We start from the raw sequence: 20,336 nt of genomic DNA, 5'->3' as shown, positions 1-20,336 counted from the left end.
GCCGAAAGTCAGGCAGTGAAGTAATATTTATTCTGCCAGCAGACGCTGAATGGGTGCAAAAATCTGGGTGGATGGGCATGACTTTGAGGTAGAGGCGATGTCGACTTTGGCCAGCCAAGCACAGTAATTATTATTTTATTTTTTTATATATTAGGAAATTATATTATATTAGGAAATTCACTGATTCAGGTTAGGCAAAGGCAGACTGGAGATTGGGGCAGATGCTTCAAAAGGAATCAGATTGTATAATTAGAACATGTGTTTTGGAAATAACACGTAGCTTTTTGCTTTTTTGTAAAATCAACTAAATTAATGAAATGACTCAAAAGGATTCGTTCATTTGCTGAACGAGCCACAAAGATCCGAGTCGGTAAAAATGATTCGAACTCACGCTAGACGTAATCCCTGTAATGGACGAAAGAGGGCTCCCGCAAGCTTGCGCAATTAGTGGAGGGATGTTCGCGTTGGTTTTGGATGGCGGCGCTGCCATGGGAAGGAAAGGGGAGTGTGCTGAGGCATGGGCTGTGAATGGGACTTTTGCCGACTGCGGCGGTAAAATCACGCTACCGCGGCGGCTTGAAGAAGCTGCTGGGTTGTGATCGAAGCCATGAGCGGCGGGCTGGCGTTCGCTTTGGTAGCTCGGCGCGGGATGTTGGCGCTGGGGCTGGCGAGCGCTTGCCTCAGACCTGCCATGGTCCATTTCGCTGTTGCTGGAGCGGATGAGAAGGCTGAGGCGTCGGAAGACGCCGGGGAAGGTGCCGGTGATGGCGTGGCGAGAAGGCCTGCGGCCCCGTGGTGCAGCCGCGGGCTCGGTTGTAGGATCCTGCGGGGCGGTGGTGGCTTGAGTTGCGGCTAGGGATGCTGCGGGATCTCGTGCCGCTTCAAAAGCGTTATCCTCTGGATAAAAGGTGATCTTGGACATGTTCTCGGTGGTTGGATGTGCCAAAGTGTTGACGAGACAAGAGATGAGGAAGGTAGGATTGTTGTGTTATTTATAGGGATTTTCCCTGTGTTGATTAGATAGGAGACTGATTACTAATGATGTATTGGCCGTGTTAATTATCTGCGCGAGCTCCTCCCGAAACTCGTTAATAAAACATCACTTAAAGAGGCTTCATAATGAGGCTAGTTTATTTGATTTTTGAATATGTTACTTAGCTCAGTGTTTCCCAAACTTTTTTTCTGGGGACCCACATTTTAAAGTCGATAAATCCTTGTGACCCAATAAACATTAAGGATATATAGTTCATATATCACGAAGAGAATTTATGCATTAACAAAATATGTACGACCATTTTTAAAGGTCCCATATCGTACACATTTCTGGAGGTTTATTTTATTTGTTGATGTCCTTAAGAATATATATTTGCGGTATAAGTGCCAAAATCCATCTCAATATATTTTTACAGCTCCTTTTTTAGGAGATCTGTCAAAAACAGGTCGATTTTGACCCATCTAATTAATATTCATGAGCCTCTCTTCTGATTGGCCTGTTGTTTTCTGAGTGACACACAACCAGGCCAATCACAGGTAACTACGGTCATGTATGCTGTAAGCGTAAGCGAGCTCAGAGCAATAGAGAGAGCTGAAACTCAACAGGATATTTTAGAATGATCATTAATGTTTTCTCTTTTACAAACACCGAATGCAGTAGGCTACATAACTGTTGCTTTAGTAAAGCCCCTTTCACAATGCGCGCTGATTCTGGAAAATTACGGGAACTGTGTGAACCAAAGCCAGAACCTAAAGGCAGTGTTGAAGTAATGATGCACGTTATCAAGCGACTCTTCACAACGAAAAATAACGTTACGTGCAAAGTGGAATGAAGCAGCGATCATCAGGCAGAGCCAGCTCCTCACTATCAGCGCTGAAGCACAGTTTGTTCAGGTTAGTTTCAGTTTAGTGAAACGTACGCGTCGCATTACATCTCACATCCAAACGTCACATGTCTTTATGGTTTGTGTGTAAAGCACGCACAGATTCCGGAAAACAACTTAAAATTAAACCAAATTAAACAATTCCGGAACAAATCGTGGGACACATTATGCGTGTATTTACCGGAATCGCTGTGTGAAAGAGGCTGAAGTTGACGTGCCGCTGGTCTCTTATATTCTGAAGCCTGTGTAATGATCATAGCTTGACATCTATCGACTGAACAGGGTTTTCTCAACTTGTTTTCCTGTTGTTGTTGCTCAATGGAATGGATGCGTTGTTGTCTGGGGGTTTGACAAAAGGAGGGTGGGACGTTGGTTTGTGACTGAAGGCGGTGACTTGAGTCGATCGGACGTCACATCGTTACGGAAGTCACAGCTGCTGGTGAAAATGAACAGCTACTTTAAGCAGGCTGTGTGCAGTTTACTGTGGATTGACTGTTTTGAAACTCATATGGTAGTTAGATAGCCCCTAGACCGTAGTTATCATGAAAAAAGCCAGGAAATTTTGATTTTGACGATATGGGACCTTTAAGGTCATGCTTCCACTTAACTATTTAAAAGAGATACAGATATTTGACAAAGCACATTTTTTTTAAGTAAAATGCAGATTTGCAGAAAATGCTGTTTACCACAAACACAATATTTATCCGTTATTTTGATTTCAAAACCACAAGTGCTTTTTCAGCATTGTGATCCTCTTTTATCACAGTACACTAATACAGTAACAGACATTTTCACGTTTAAACTCAATAAAAAACAACATATTATTCAATGCACTTGACTTCTAGATTTGTATATTAAGTTGCTCAAGCAAGTTGCAACACATTTAAACACAACATAGGGAGGCTATAGCTTCCTTTTCTAATTGAAATTGGGCTATCAAAAAATATTTTAATTAAAACTTACCACAGACAGAAACAGTCGGCTCTCATGCTTTTCTTTCGCATTAAATCTTTATTAAAAACAATGCTTTAAAGAACTTTTCTGCCTGGACAAGTGCACGTACAGTATTATGTTGCCTTTTTCTTTAAAACTGCACTTTTCCTTATTTTAAACCTAGCCAAAAAGCCACGTGTTGACTGTGAAAAAGTGGACTTCATTTATATGCATTTATGGGACATTTTCGTGTCAATCCATGTTCATTTTTACAGCGAACAATGCGCTGTCACTTTAATTCAGCACATGCAGCGCTTGCAGCACAGCAAAAAATAGACTGCCGAAATTATCGCTGCTCTGCTGCAAACGCACTGCTTTTGGGACGCACTGCTGGACAACAACCGCGTGCAGTGTGAACGCTCCAATCCGTTAAGGCGCGGTCACACTAGACTTTGAGCATGCGAAATAGGCTCTATGCACGCGTACTTCCGCGTTTGACGCAAGGCTGCTATTCCGTTTCCGGTTGGAGAGGTTTGAAGCGGAGAAAAACGCGATTATGGCAGAGTTGAAGAATTTTACTCGGTGTTTGCAAGAGTTGCCCAAATGAACAATCACTGATGTGCAGTACAACGCCACAGAGCAAACTTGAGAAAGGTGTCAAGTTATATGTGTCTTCGTATCTGTGCAATTATGAAGGTAAATTCAGCTAACCTGAACCGCCTGAACTGAACTGCTATTATTTTTTTACGATTCGTCCAGCAGCAGGCGTGTTTGTAATTTTGTCTGAAAGTGTCAGGTAAAATCAGGGCCACAAATGAGATCTCAGTGAAAGCTCACTGCTACCGCTCTATGAGGAAAGCAGAGACTCCACACCAACTGAGAGTAGAGTAGCTTAAAAGTGACGTTCAAAGTTCTGTTGGACATGTTCAGTCCAGTTCAGTTTTTACTTTTCTAACGTTACCACTGTTCAGCTTGGATAACCACAGCTGTTATCTTAGCTAGTATGGATGATTATTGTACAAAATAATAAGAATAAAAAATGTAAAGCAGTTCTACGACAGATGAATAGCACTGCATTATCACTGCTAATTATAGCTGAAACAGTGGTAATGGAGATACAAGGCGGCAAAGTTGGTTTTATAATCACACATTCTTTAGGAAACGTGTGGAAACTAAGAAAAGTGTTAAATTTAGCAGATGCTGTACACTGCGGCACACAGCAGTGGTGGCTAGAGGGGCTGTCCTCCCGTCTTTGAAAAGATACTTTCATACGTTTAGATGTCATTTTATATGTTTATTTAATATAATAAAGCAAATAAGCATCAACAATATGAGTGGAGTCTGTTTTTGTGACTAACGTTACCGTAGTATAGAAGACAATACAATTTATTAGAAAAAATAGTACACAGCACTCTACAATCGCGCCGGAACGGAAGTAATCCAGCATCCTTATATTCCACCGGAAGTACGTCATTCACCGCCGTGCATACAGCCTATTCCTTCGGATGCTGCTGCAACGGTCGTGATATGACGTCATGCTCGGCTGCGTCTTTTTAAATGTTAAATTCAGCACATGACACTAATAATACATTTTAAATGTAAAAACACACAATCTACTACACTTTACCGCAATGTTTAAATTTAATGTTCTTTTCATTCAGCTAGAGGTCATGCTGTGACGTATCGATCTCCTGTTGGTCCCACAGAGTCATGTGATACGAATTCATTGGTCAGAGTCAAAAGGTGCGTTCGACTTCATGCGGCGCCGACAGAAATCGGCTGCCGCCTTTCAAAACAATGCATTCTGGTAAGATAATTTGTCCGACTTTGATCGGCGCTGCAGCCGCCTTTCGATCACGTGTTCCATCAAAGTACCGTGAGAGCAAAACGAGAGCAGCCGCAGAGGTCAGGCGCTGCAGCTGCTTAAAATCGGCTGCGAAAGCCTTGATGACGACACACTTTATTCTCATTGGTCAGATTATGTGACGACAAGCACGACGTGTGCTGCATGTTTTTTCTTAAAGTTCCTGTATGGAATCAATCTTTATATCGCATATCTAATATTCAAACAAAACATTAATGATGAAAATGAAGATTAGGCGATATGGTATATATTCTTATTGTATAAGTGTAAAGTTTGGAAGAAAAAAAAAAAATAAACCAGAGGCCGTTTTTTTTTAATGGATGCTGTGAGAGGCTTCACTACACTGAAAACTGCATATATATTTGAAAAATGTCCTATAGCTAACAACAAAACCAAGATGCAAATAATAAACGTCATATTGCATTACAGTAAAGTAACTCACATACTTAATATGATTAACAAAAAAAAAAGCAAAACGATTGTATAGAATAAACGATAGGGTAACTTTTTTTATTTATCTTATGTAGTTTCATTTCTTCTTTTTCTTTATTCCTTTTTTGTGTATGTTTGGAATACAGTTTCATCCTCTATAAGTGTCCGACTTGACTGCCGTCTCTTTACTCCTCCCCCGACTGCAAGCGGCTGCTCTCGCCAGCCGGCGGCAGGCTAGTGTAGTGCATCTCGAACGCACCTATAGACTGTAAAAAAGATGGACAACGCGTTTCCGCTTCTTTCCACTATAGACGGTTTCAACGGCAACAACATAAACAAACGTTACTGCGCATGAGCGCTTTTGTGGCCCAAACTTAACTTCCGGTAGACATCCAAATAGAATCAATAACAACAGCTAAGTCCTTCTAGAGTAGATTATTTTTTTAATAACGAGCGAAATATGTTGGCTGCGTAAATTAGACTGATTTATTAAAAATGCAAACTCATTACTTCCCAGTAGGAGGTGCTTTAAGCACGAGAAACGAGGTTTCCCCGGTAATGGCTATAGACAAAGCAGCTCTTAATTTAAAAACGCTGCCTTATGCAGGATGAAATGAAAATGACATTTTCTAAAGACAGTCTTTCTTCAGAAATACAGTGATATAAAAACACCCACGCCTGGGTTTGATTTTTAAACGTGTATTACGTTTATTCAACGAAGTCTATTAACAGATTAATTAATTAGTCTATTAATTCCAATTTCCAATTGGAAAATCAGTCGGTTTTTATATCGTGGCAGGTCGCCACAAATAAATAAATGTTTGGGAAACACATACCACAGCACAATAACCTGTGACCAACTTCATTACTCATTATTAGCTGCGTTTGTAGCCCGCGACACGAACCAGACAGATAAACAAACACAGACCGGAAGTTAACTTAGGTCCAGGCGCGTGCGCCCGATGAAACCGTCTATAGAAAAGTGAAGCCAAAACAGCTCAATATGGCCGCTACCATCTTGGGGGAAGTTACGTCATTTGGAGCCAGAGCATGCGCAGTAGAGGTTCGTTTGGAGCCAGAGCATGCGCAGTAGTGTCGTGAGGCGGAGCCGCGGTGTCAAAGTCCCGCCCAAACTCCCGCAGACCCAATCGCACGATCACAATCATGACAACACACCCCGTTTTTATAGCATCAAATAACTACTTAAAAGCAAACTTATTAGAAAAACGAACACCTGAGCATGAATCAGCATTATAAAAACTACCTCACACGATGGAAATCACCTTTGGAAAAAAATTATTTGCCGTGTAATTCGATTATTTAGTTTGGCTCACGTCCCATTAGATTACATGGAGAGGGCGGGGTTTATGACCTGTACTGCAGCCAGCCACCGGGGGGCGATCGAAAACTTTTGGCTTCACTTTTCAGGACACCTACGGCACGCTTGGTCAGAGTTCACCAAGTTTGAACTTTCAGACGCAGCGAAATGCGAAAATAATCGCACGGGCTTGCGTTTCCGGTCTAAAGCATTCGCATGCGTATGAATGGAAGTCAATGGAACGAAAAGTGCAGTGTGACCGCACCTTTAACATGGGTGCGGAAAAAAATACGCACTGCAGACGGAGTATGTGTGAAACAGGCGGGAGTTTGAAACAGGCGATGCAGAGCGCAGCAGCTAAAGGACAACAACAACAACAACAAAAAAAAAGAAAGCAGAAGAAGAAAACAACGAGCTCCCTCGTGTGGCTAATAGGTGAACTACACATATAAATTTTAATCAAGAGTATATCCATGGCAGAGCCATACAGAGAGAGAGTTGCGACAACGGAAGTCCAAAACGCTCGATCGTCACGTGATACACGCAGCCCTCAAATAGTTCCAGGAAGTTCATAGCGGGCAATTGGAATACATTGAGTTAGAGGGACAGAACAGCAATTTTTGGTATTTAGTTGACAAAAAATGATTTATTGACATTATTTATAAAATAATGTATACATAGTATGTATATGTAGTTGTAATAGTGTTGGCTTTAAAAGATAAAAACCGCTAATATTTGAGGATTAATGTGGTTAGCGATCCGTACCTGCCTTGTTAACATATTTAAGGCTGAAGTTACCATGGTAAAAGTCCGTGTTTGCTATATAAACAACATCGTGGTCTTTTACCAAGTAATTCAGCCTTTATATATAACGTTAAATACACTTATTTCTGTGTGCGTGTGTTCTTACAGCTTGTATGTTAATCAAGTGCTATCACATCTTAATGTTTATTGTCGTTTTACTAATCTCATTGTAAGTGTTAAGTTTGTTGTCTTTTTTAAATTAATTCCAAATAAGTAAAGATATTTTAAGATTACGTGAAAATTAATCTTGAGGTTTTTGATTCTTGTGCACCCCTCAATTATTAATATCTAAAAATGTATTTGTAGTAGGCTATATTCAAATTGAAAAAAAATTAAAACATTTTTACCCATTAAATCATATATTTTATGTATGTTGAGTTTTGTTATGCACATATTTACAGAAATCAATTTAGACATTTTATAATAAATTATAAACCAAGTTGTCTTTGAACAGTCTCCATTACAGTGGGAGTGCACCAGTTACATAAAGCAGAGTGAATGTATGGTTACTCCACTGATCTGGAGAGGAGAAAAAAAATGATGCATCAAGTTTTGTTCAATTTACATTTATTTGTATGGCACTTTTTAGTATACACATTGTTTCTAGCAGCTTTACAAATAAGAGCTCTGTTAACAGGCGTATCTGTTTAACTGTAATGTCCATATTGCTATAATCAGAAACAATGAACAAATTAAAGCATGATGTGATCATGTTGATTACAATGCAAGGACAATTTATCAGTTTTTAATGTTTATTTAGAGTGCTTCATCTGAAGTCCTCTCAAGTGTTGGTGTCATCTCTTCACAGGTGCTGGTCATCTGAAGTCTTCATAAAAAACTGGATATAGTCAGCAGGAGCAATCTATAGATTACATTAACAAAATGTTATGTAATCATACTTAGGATCTGGCACTGTTTTATTTCAGGTGGTTCTTGTTCTGAAAGCAGGATAGAGAAGGAGAATAACAGGAGAAATGGTTTTGCTTCACATCACAATTCAGTCCTGTGGCATCACTGATCCTTCACACAGTAGTTCTATAGTAGCTAAGACGTTTAAGTGTAAAAAAAGTAATAACATACAGGTTTACAGTGATTACTGCTATAATACAGCAGTGGTATATATATATATATATAGCCTAGCATGATTCTGAAACGAAAATAGCTCGCCTATTTTAAAATTTTCATTCTCACTTAGGTCATTCAGCATTCATTGCAATAAATTCAGAACTATTAAGTAGCTCCCATCAGCAAAAATCCTGTTTAAAAGCCTTAATTACACAATGATGGATGAAACTGCACGGACATAATGCATAACATCCCGTAAATCTACTAATTAAGTGAGAAATAATGTAATAATAATCTGTTTTAATGCACAAGTTAAATTGATTAGCTGTTCTGATAGTATACAGTTTAGTTCTATAAATGTCTTACCGTTTAAAAGTTGATCACAGCGGTCTCTTCTGCAGCATCTCTATGGCGCTGATATTATTAGCGCGAACTTCCGGGAACTATTGAGCGTCTCCACGATCCGCCATTGCTGTAAAAAAATGGTCCATTGGTGTCAACGGAGTTGTCGCAACTCTCTCTCTGTATGGCTCTGATCCATGGGTACCAAAGACGTCACTTCCGCTATGCTCGCCGCCATATTTGTGTCCGATATGATAACAGGCACAGCGCATCTAAATGAGATTTATTAATAAATTGAAACAAGAAATTACTTTTTATCACTACTTCCCACACTGTGTATTTGACTTGATTGTATGTTTAGGACAGATTGTGTAAATTATTGTGAACGTAGTCGCTCGGGGAAGGCTTTAAGACCTGGAAGAATCCTTTGCCGGCTGGTCACTACTTCACAGCGAACGGGACTCGCGCTGACGGCACTAATACAGTCCGCGCTTAGATTTCGGCAAATTAGTTTTGCCGAATGCAAAAAAAATGTGATTATTGAGCATAAGCCCAACATCCAGCAAGCCAAGGGAAGACGTCTTTCACGTTTTGTGTATTCATAAACCCGGATCTCATTATTGAAGCTCAAATTCAAGCACCAAAAGCATGCGATTTCTGTTTAAAAATATGCTTTTTCATTCATCCAGACTATATGGCCGCATAACATTTTAGTTTACTTTAGTTTATTACATCACTTGTGCAGCCAGTCACAATTCACAATGGTACCATTTACTCGGGATGATGATTTGTGTGTGTGCCATTTTTGTATGACAAATAATTTTTAGGGTAATTGTACATAAATAGTTTTAGCAAAACAAATATGATTATTTTAAGAACCTTTTTGACATGTATATACTTTACTGCAGGCGTTGCAATGACGAACGCTATGTAGTACAATAGTTTAGCGTTTATTATTTAATTTTCATAATTCATTAAACACCGCATGTTCTAAAATGCCTTCAACTGTAAACACTCTTGCTCTTAAGCCTAATACACACTGAAACAAATAATTTACGGCATCTGGGTGTACTGTAAGTCACTATTCTCTGCATTAGCACTGTTTTGAACTTACTGTTTGAATGCATTCTCGTTTACTAAATCTTTTGACGTACGAGTTGATCGGTTCAAAATGTAATTAACTCATTCTTTTCATTTTAAGGCATTATTTTCGTTATCATCTACTTATTTACAATCTTAGTCAATAATTAATTATTATTGCACTACTCTTGTTGTGCCGAAAAAACACCCTGCTGTGAAAAGCACCTGCGTGAATGACACCGGTACACTAAAGGCTATATGCATACCGACCCACTTCAAGCACTGCTGAGATCGAATAAATCTGTAGTTAAGTTTTTTTCTGATGACTGTTGTTACAGCTAACAGAACAACATATCCCGGGCATATTGTATCCCTGTTGTGAACATTCTGGGAGTTTTGTTGATCTTCCTCTGGTAGTTGTGGCTGCTGTGACCATAGACTAAAACAGGTAGCGCGGACACAAAAATGGCGGCGATAAAGCACAGTGACGTCACATGGTCCCTATGAATAGCGCACTGAAAAATAGTGCTCGACTTGGCGACCCATACAATATTTCCCGCGACCCACTTGTGGGTCGGGACCTCGCCTTTGGGAATGACTGACTTAGCTGAATGTGGACTAGTCTAGATGTTACAGTGTGCTTAAATGACACTTCGCTATAAATACATAACTGAACAAACTGAATGCCTTAAATGTCCCATTTCGTACACATTTCTGGAGGTTTATTTTAGTTGTTGATGTCCTTAAGAATATATATTTGCGGTATAAGTGCCAAAATCCATCTCAATATATTTTTACAGCTCCTTTTTTAGGAACTCTGTCAAAAACAGGTCGATTTTGGTACATCTAATTAATATTCATGAGCCTCTCTTCTGGTAACTACAGGTAACTACGGTCATGTATCGTTGTAGTCGAACCCAGAGCAATAGAAAGAGCCTAGCTAGCCTGCTGATACTCAACAAGATATTTCAGAATGATCATTAATGTTTTTTCTTTTTCAAACACAGAATGCAGTAAGCTACATAACTGTTGCTTTAGTAAAGCCCCTTTCACAATGCGCGCTGATTCTGGAAAATTACAGGAACGAGCGCTGTGTGAACAAAAGCCAGAACCATAAAGGCAGTGTTGTAGTGATGATGCATGTTACCCTGCGACTCTTCACGACAAAAAAAATAAAATAAAAAAATACGTGCAAAGTGGAATGAAGCAGTGATCGGGCAGAACCAGCTCCTCACGTTTAGCGCTGAAGCAGTTTTTTCAGGTTAGTTTCAGTTTAGTGAAACGTACGCATCGCATTACATCTCACATCCAAACGTCACATGTCTTTATGGTTTGTGTGTAAAGCACGCACAGATTCCAGAAAACAACTGTGAATGAACCTAATTAAACAATTCCGGAACAAATCATGGGACACATTATCTGTGTATTTTCCGGAATGGCTGTGTGAAAGAAGCTGAAGTTGACTGCCACTGGTCTCTTATATTCACGTTGTTCTGAAGCCTGTGCAATGATGTAGTTTCGACATCTATCGACTGAACAGGGTTTTCTAGATTAGTTTCCGTGTTGTTGCTTAGCAATGTTATGGACCCGATGTTGTCTGGGTTTGACAAAAGGAGGATGGGACGGTGGTTGGTGCTGGGGTGGTGACTGAAGGCGGTGACTGAGTAGATCGGACGTCACATCTTTGCGGAAGTCACAGCAGCTTGTGAAAATGAACAGCTACTTTAAGCAGGCTGTGTGCAGTTTACTGTGGATTGACTGTTTTGAAACTCATATGGTAGTTACATAGTCCCTAGACCTCAGTTATCATGAAAAAAGCCAGGAAATTTCGATTTTGACAATATGGGACCTTTAATGCTTGTTTTTAATGCTCTGTTTTTTTTTGTGATTAACTTTGTATCTTCAAATAAAACATTTTTCAATTATTCTTTAAAAATTGTTGTTTAAATTAAACAATAGTTTTTTTTTTTTAAATAAAACATGGTGTGAACTTATTGGAAACAGGGGTGTGCTTAAAGGGTACAAAAATACACCCTTTTGTAACACAGCCAGACTTTTTGCATCTAATGATGTATATCTTAATTGAAATGCTTGTCATTTCAAATAAAATTCAATATTTGTGTGAGTGAGATTATTATTTTATTTTAACATAACTTATTGTACTGAAACTGATATCTTGTACACTACTCAGATTTTGGTGAGCTTAATAGGTATGTTTACCTTGTTATAAATACATGCTTTAATATGATATTACTTAAATGGTGAATTTGTGATCAGTACTGCCAAAAAGTTTAATTATGACAATCACCCTCACCACACCTATGACTTATGATGATTTTTTTTTTTATTCGGCTTGCAACAGCGTTCAAAATGAAAGGGTTTGATCAGATATTAGCACTGGCAAAGGCTTTATAAAAATAAAAAGCACAAATCAAGCTTTTACACAGCTGTTTTAGTAACTTAAAAATCAATGATCATTTTCAAAATGACTTAAAGAACGGTATGAGTAGGTTTCTTTCAAAACATTAACCTCTGAGACTCATCAAAAATGGAGAATAGACTAAATTATTGTAAAGTATCCTTTAGAGCATATTCCAGTAAATGCTCAGTGACAGCTGCATCATGCTTTGGGTGGTACTTACTGTCACAATAACCATTAACAATCATTTAATAGTAAAATAACATTTTTTTTTTACCTGTTTTGAAGGTCAGAAGAAAAAGAAGTAAGAAGAGTAGGTGATTTACTGACATTCTCATAAATTAAAATGAATAAAAACTGAAAAAGAAATAGAACCTAAAATGACTGCCGTTGCGTTAACTTCCTAGTAAAAACGGAAGTTAAATGTGACACTGGTGACAAAAAAAAACAAGTTCCTGTTGAGCCTCAGAAGTTGTGGGTTTTAATCAGAAATAAAACAAAAGAGCAGTAAACCTAAAAGAGAAAATGATGGAAACTCAAGTGTAGAAACACATTTCAGTTAACACATCTCTTTATCTCATTGTTAATGTAAGCATACCACATCAATCGCTCAAAAGGTGTTTAATAGATTTTTACACAACTTTTAAAGAAAAACAGTTTTGCATACAACAACTTCACACTTCAACTTTACACCACATCCTGTCTTTCTCACATCAACTCTGCTGGAATAAACTGCTTCTGAATTCAGCAAAAAAACTTTGACACTTTTAACTCTCAGTAGATTTTGACACTGACATAAAGATGCATATAGAGCCACAAGTGACAAAAGGCTACAAAGAGGAAACTCAGTTGCTTGGAAACACTGAGCTTAGTCTGTGGGGCGGAAACATGAGCATTAAAAAAAAGAACCAAACTTTCCGGTGCTCAGTCAGTTGAGACTCCAGCAAAAACACTTTCTACTCCTACTCAGCAGTATGTGTGAGTTTACTACTTCACTAATGAAATGAAGGTCGATCAGAATCAATGAATGTTATCGTCATATACAGTATGTAAAGATCTGCATACTGACACAAATGCACACAATGTCAAACCAGATGGCATCTACAAACAAAAGATACTGGATCTTTTCTCAGCACTAAGTTCTTCTTTATTGGTTGGTGGTTGGGTGTGAGTCTGTCGCCCTTCACTTCCGTTAATGCTTCACAACCCCAAAGTGCCACAATATTTTGTTTTATATTTTGAACATGTATATTTACATGAATGCATTTGGAAAATGCTTTTATCCAATTCCGTTGAAATCTAAGGACAATTGTGGTAGTGCCAACTTTCTTTTAAATAAATGCAACTTGTTTTGGTTTTCCGTTTTCTAATGTAATAAATGCAGTTAAGACATCAAGGGCCAAATTAGCAAAAAGGGCAATTTAATGTCAGACTGTAACCCCATAAATGCACAGAGGGGAGTAGAAAGTTCTGCAGGTCCTGACCAAAAGTTTAGGTGAGGTTTAGTATCCTTGCATAATTCAGCCTGAGGGTGGCGCTCCAATGCTGCTTTGCTGGCTCGAACTACACGCATAGACGTTATCTTAGAATGTACGCCTTAAACAAACCTTGTTTGAATATTGATATAAAATTAATTTCAGTTTAAATAAAAAAAAACATTGACTCTCAGAATCAGCTTCTTGTAGAAACAGAATCAACAAACCCTATGTCAGTATTCAAGAAGAATGAACCAAAAGATGCAGAGATGCTTTTGTAGTTTGCAGTATTTCTAAACATGAAAGAGAAGACCAAAAATGTTCAGTCTTCCAAGAATAAACTTGTATATTTTCTGTTTCTTCAACTGCGAGTGTGTTTACGAGTCAGAGCGGATACAGTATGTACTTAGATTAACAGTGCAGAGTTTGTTAGCTTTCTTTGTGTTAGTCTTCCAGCTCACTTGGTTGCTGTAGTTACACGTGATGGAGTCACCAATGCAGTTCAGGCTTAGAGTGTAAATATCAGATGATGTCACTTCCTCTTTTGAACAGCTGCTACTATCATAGATGAAGCTGATGCAAATGTTATTTCCATTACATGTAAAGCTAAAGGGGTCAGGACTGGACCAGCTTGAGTTTACAATCAGAACAGGAGCTTTCACTGCATCTGAAACACACATATTAAAATGTTTAAAGGGACAGTTAACCCAGACAATAAAATTCTGTCATTATTTACTCACCCTCATTGTTACAGAGGCGGTGAGAGGTAGATCCAAATGCAGCTTTATTGACGGATGTGGTCAAAACAGGCAGAGTCAATCACCAGCAAACAGGAATATAAAGGGCAAGACAAAAGCCTAATCCGAAAAGACAGGCGATGGGTCGAAATCCAGATGAGCAGTCCAATGTAACACAGGAAAACAAAACAAAGAAAATGAGGCAAAACTATGACTAAACTAAGACTGAAAAAAACAAGAACAGAACTATGGCTAGGGCTGGGGAAAAACAACAAGGGAAACTAGGAAAAGGCTTGGTAAGGTTAGCTAGGAGCAAAACAATACTTTGCGATGTGTGTGTGACATGGGCTTGTTTAAATGGCTGACAAACAGGAAGTAACCAGTGAAGCAGCAGAGGGAGCAGCAACAGTCAGTGAGGGGCAAGGCTCCCTCTGCTGGCCTGGTGTAACATAGCCCCCCCAAAGAGCGGCTTCTAGACGCTCCCAAAAAGTCTTAGCAAAACAGTCCTGGGGGGACGGTGGGGGGGGGCAGAGGTGGAGCAGGGGAACGAAGGAGGGCCGGGTCCATGTGGCGGTGGAAGACCTAGAGGCTGAGGCAGGACCGGCAGATCAGGGGGAACTGAGGCCCCCCACAGTGGGACATGCGGGACGAGAGTATCCGCGGCGGAGCAGACGACCACCAGAGCCAGACCGAAAATCCTCCACAGTGGAGCAGAAACCCGCCAGGGCGGAGCAGAGGGAGCAGGAGCCCAATAGGGCGGAGCAGACGGAGCAGGAGCCCACCAGGGCGGTGCAGACGGAGTAGGAGCCCACCAGGGAGGCATAAATGGTTCACATACGGCCTCCATGGTCATAATAAGGCAGACAGGAACTTCAGGAACGGCCTCCATGACCGTGACAAGGCATACAGGAACTTCAGGAACGCCTCCATAGTCGTGACAGGGACGACAGGAACTTCAGGAATGGCCTCAATAGCCGTGACAGGGCAGACAGGGACTTCAGAAACGGCCTCCATAGCCGTAACAGGGACGACAGGGAGCCTAGGCAGTGCAGGCAGTGCAGAGAGCCTTGGCGGTGCAGGCAGAGCAGATCGGACGAGGCGTGGCGTGGCTCAGGACGCTCAGGCGAGACGTGACTTGGCTCTGGACGCTCCGGCGAACGTGTGACCTTGCTTGACCTTGAAGGAATGACCGTGACTTGACTTTGTTTTAGTGGAACAGCTGGGACTCGATTTGATGTGGTAGGAACAGCTGTGACTTGACTTGGCGTGGCAGGAACAGCTGTGACTTGACTTGGCGAGGCAGGTACAGCTGTGACTTGACTTGGTGTGGCTGGGACAGCTGTGACTTGACTTGGCGTGGCTGGGACAGCTGTGACTTGACTTGGCTTCAGCGGAACAGCTGTGACTTGACTTGACTCTAGCGGAACAGCTGTGACTTGACTTGGCTTCAGCGGAACAGCTGTGACTTGGCTTCAGCGGAACAGCTGTGACTTGACTTGGCTTTAGCAGAAAAGCTGTGACTTGACTTGGCTTGGCTGGAACGGTTGTGGCTTGACTTGGCTAAGGAGGTGCGGCTTGACTTGGCACAGGAAGTGCTGCTTGGCTTGACTCAGAAAGTGCTGCTTGGCTTGACTCAGAAAGTGCTGCTGTGTCTTGACTGGACTCAGGAAGTGAGGCTGTGTCTTGACTTGATTCAAGAAGTACTGCTGTGTCTTAACTTGATTCAAGAAGTGCTGCTGTGTCTTGACTTGACTCTGAAGGAACAGCTGCTGTGATGTAACTTGACCTTGCAGGAACATCAGCTGTGACGTGACTTGACTTTACAAGAACAGCAGCTGTGACATGACTTGACTTAGCAGGAATGGCAGCTGTGACGTGACTTGACTTAGCAGGAACAGCAGCTTTGATGTGACTTGACTTGGCAGAGACATCAGCCGTGATGTGACTTGACTTTACAGGAACAGTAGCTGTGATGTGACTTGACCTTGCAGGAACAGCAGCTGTGACATGACTTGACTGTACAGGAGCAGCAGACATGACATGAACAGGCTGTGGTTTGGCTGATGTGATGCGAGCGCTGGCTTGGCAGACGTGACGTTAGTAGTCGCTGGCTTGGCTGATGTGCTGTTAGCAGATGCTGGCTTGGCTGACGTAGCGTTAACAGGTGCTGGCTTAGCTGACGTGGCTTTAGCAGATGCTGGCTTGGCTGACGTGGAGTTAGCAGACGCTGGCTTGGCTGACATAGCATTAGCAGGCATTGGCATCAGGATTATGGCTTGACGTGGGTCTGGAGTGGCGGCCATCTTTGCGACAGGCTCTGGCGTGGCGGCCATCTTGGCGACAGGCTCTGGCGTGGCGGCCATCTTGTGAGCAGGGTCTGGAAGGGCGGCCATCTTGTGAACAGGGTCTGGAAGGGCGGCCATCTTGTGAGCAGGGTCTGGAAGGGCGGCCATCTTGTGAACAGGGTCTGGAAGGGCGGCCATCTTGTGAACAGGCTCAGGAAAGGCAGCCATCTAGTGAACAGGCTCAGGAAGGGCGGCCATCTTGTGAGCAGGGTCTGGAAGGAAGGCCATCTTGTGAGCAGAGTCACGAAAGGCAGCCATCTTGTGAACAGGCTCAGGAACGGCAGCCATCTTGTGAACAGGCTTTGAGATGGCGGCCATCTTGTGAACGGGCTCTGGGATGGCAGCCATCTTGTGAAGGGGCTCTGGGCAAGCAAACATCCTATGAAGGGGCTCTGGGCTGGCAGACATCCTGTGAAGGGGCTTTGGGCTGGCAAACATCCTATGAAGGGGCTCTGGGCTGGCAGACATCCTGTGAAGGGGCTCTGGGCTGGCAAACATCCTATGAAGGGGCTCTGGGCTGGCAGACATCCTGTGAAGGGGCTCTGGGATGGCAAACATCCTGTGAAGGGGCTCTGGGATGGCAAACATCCTGTGAAGGGGCTCTGGGATGGCAAACATCCTGTGAAGGGGCTCTGAGCTGGCAGACATCCTGTGAAGGGGCTCTGAGCTGGCAGACATCCTGTGAAGGGGCTCTGGGCTGGCAGATATCTTATGCTGTGGCTCTGGGCGAGCAGACATCTTGCGCTGTGGCTCTGGGCTGGCAGACATCCTGTGAAGGGGCTCTGGGATGGCAGACATCTTGTGAAGGGGCTCTGGGCTGGCAGACATCTTGTGAAGGGGCTCTGGGCTGGCAGACATCTTGCGCTGTGGCTCTGGGCTAGCAGACATCTTGTGAAGGGGCTCTGGGCTTGCTGACATCTTATGCTGTGGCTCTGGGCGAGCAGACATCTTGTGAAGGGGCTCTGGGCTGGCAGACATCTTGTGAAGGGGCTCTGGGCTGGCAGACATCTTGCGCTGTGGCTCTGGGCTAGCAGACATCTTGTGAAGGGGCTCTGGGCTGGTAAGACCTTCGTTTGTCTTCGGAACCCAAGAGTTCTCTGACCCTCCATAGACAGCAGGTTCCTACCAAGTTCAAGGTCCAGGAAGCTACCAAGAACATTGACAAAATAGTCCATGTGCAGAGGTGTCAAGTAACCAAGTACAAATACTTCGTTACCTTACTTAAGTAGAAATTTTGGGTATCTATACTTTACTGGAGTAATTATTTTTCAGCCGACTTTTTACTTCTACTCCTTACATTTTCAAGCAATTATCTGTACTTTCTACTCCTTACATTTTAAAAATAGACTCGTTTCTCCTATTTCTTTTCGGCTCAATTGTGTTCATTCATGTCATCATTCAAAACAGAAAAAGCTATCCAGATAAATTGCGCCATATACATGAATTTGTGAATTTGGTTGTAGTTGGATGAGAAGTATAAACATATCCCATTCCGACACCCTATTGGTTTGTACGCGATCCATCACACCTGCACATGACACAAATCACGTCACACTCCAGCAGGGATGTACTGGCCATCAGGGAGAACCGGGACATTCACGGTGGGCCGGTGGAGTAGTGGGCCGATCGCCGTAGCGAGGCAGACCTCCCCCATATTAGGCGCTGTTTTAAATGACATTCGAAACTGCAAATAGCCCAAAAGTGTGAAGCGGCGGGATCAGTCACCCGCACAGCGCTGACGAATGTACGCTGCGCTTCCACCGCAATGTAAAGTGATAAACAGCGCAAGTTGCTTGACACATTCAGATTTAAAACAGAGTTGTGTTAGGCAGTTGTGTGATATGAGAACATTAAAGGTTCTGTAGGTTCTGCTGGGCTGCTGAAAACAGCTGCATGATGAGGTAAAGTGATAAACGCCAATACATAATTACTGTCATTTTTATTACAAATTTTATAGTTTATTATTATTATTAATAAAATAAAAAAACATAACTATTGTAATGTTTTCTTGTGACGATATCTTACTAATACTAGTCAGTTAATATCTGGATTTTAAGAAAAAATGTCTTTCTTTTTAAAATGTTAAGTTGTAATTCATTTGAATTGGAGAAAAACGTTAATTCAGTAAGAGCCTGATTAAGGATAAATATCAGTGTCTTATATAAATAAGGTGTTAACTACACATATTAAAGTTCTTAAAGGGACAGTTCACCCAAAAATAAAAATTGTCATTATATACAACATCATGTAATTTTAATCCTGCATGTGGAAGGAAGATAATCTGAGAAATTCAAAAATGTTGTCTTTAGAGTAGAAATCAAGGGTACATGAATATGTTTGGTTACATTCTACAAAATGTCTTTTGTGTTCTACAAAAGTAAGTATTTTTTACAGAATTTATTAGCAATAAATGTCCTGCATTCTAGCTCAAAACCAGTGCTTTACTGCATACATTTCTGTGACAAAAATGCATTATTCATTTGTTGCATTTGAATTCAGTATCTATCATTATTTGATTCTGTCCTGTTTTATTCATACATTTATTTACTTCAATTAAAGGCCCTATAACCCAAACAAAACTCACGGGGGAACTTGTGGGCTGGATTTGTCGAAGGCCAAATTTTAACCCCAGTCCAGCCCTGCACTCCAGCAAGGATATAGCCAGTGTTCAGGGCGTTACTCAAAAAAAGATTATTTCTTACAAGTTATTATTTCTCCACTACTAGCTTATTTATCAAACGGGAGCTTTCTCTTCATCCTCTGCAAATGAAGCTACAGTAGGTAGTTTGGTAGAGTGATGTTTGAATAAATTAGCGTTTGCAATTGACAACGCGATTGACAATGTTGCAATAACACAATACTTATAGTCAGCAACTAGTCATCATATCTCCCGCTTCGTGAAACACGTTAATGCTCAGTAGTACACATTTATGATTCTTTAATGTATTTGCATTGTAATAAAATGCATTTATTTTTATTAGGCATATATGCGGCTAGTGCATCCCAAATTTTTCAACATTAACATTTTAATATAACATAGTCACTATGGCCTTTAGAAATGTATTTTGGGGAGGTGGGGTAGTGCACAATAGGCCCCTGTGGCGCGGCCCAATCTTTTGTCCTTAATGGCATTTTTTTCCATACATTACTTTTACTTTTTTACTTTAAGTAGTTTTGAAACCAGTACTTTTATACTTTTACTTGAGTAAAAAGCTTGAGTTGATACTTCAAGTCTTTTTAAATCCTAGTATCTCTACTTCTACTTGAGTAATGAATGTGAATACTTTTGACACCACTGTCCATGTGTCATGACCCGGTTCAAAATTATAATATAAAGAGCACAATTAAGAAAACCAGTTTCAATAAAATATTTTCACATTACATATACCATTTGGGAGTTGATGAAGATGTCTCCATTAGGTGGCAATAAAAGCTGCTGTGAAATGGCAGACACAACAGTACAGTTGTATAATGCTTTTTATTTTCCACTGGTTTGCTATGTTGTCTAAACATGGCTGCTTATACAGAAGTCTAAATCTGACTTCCTGATTTCAGTTCCTGACTCACGACTGGTCCCACAATTTGTTTTAAAGTTAAACCTCTTTTAGTTTGTACATTTAAGTCATGATTTTTGATTGGTCATAT

The sequence above is a fragment of the Garra rufa genome, chromosome 10 (genome assembly GCF_049309525.1).
Source record: "Garra rufa chromosome 10, GarRuf1.0, whole genome shotgun sequence".
Taxonomy (NCBI): domain Eukaryota; kingdom Metazoa; phylum Chordata; class Actinopteri; order Cypriniformes; family Cyprinidae; genus Garra; species Garra rufa.
This window is presented reverse-complemented; position numbering follows the sequence as displayed.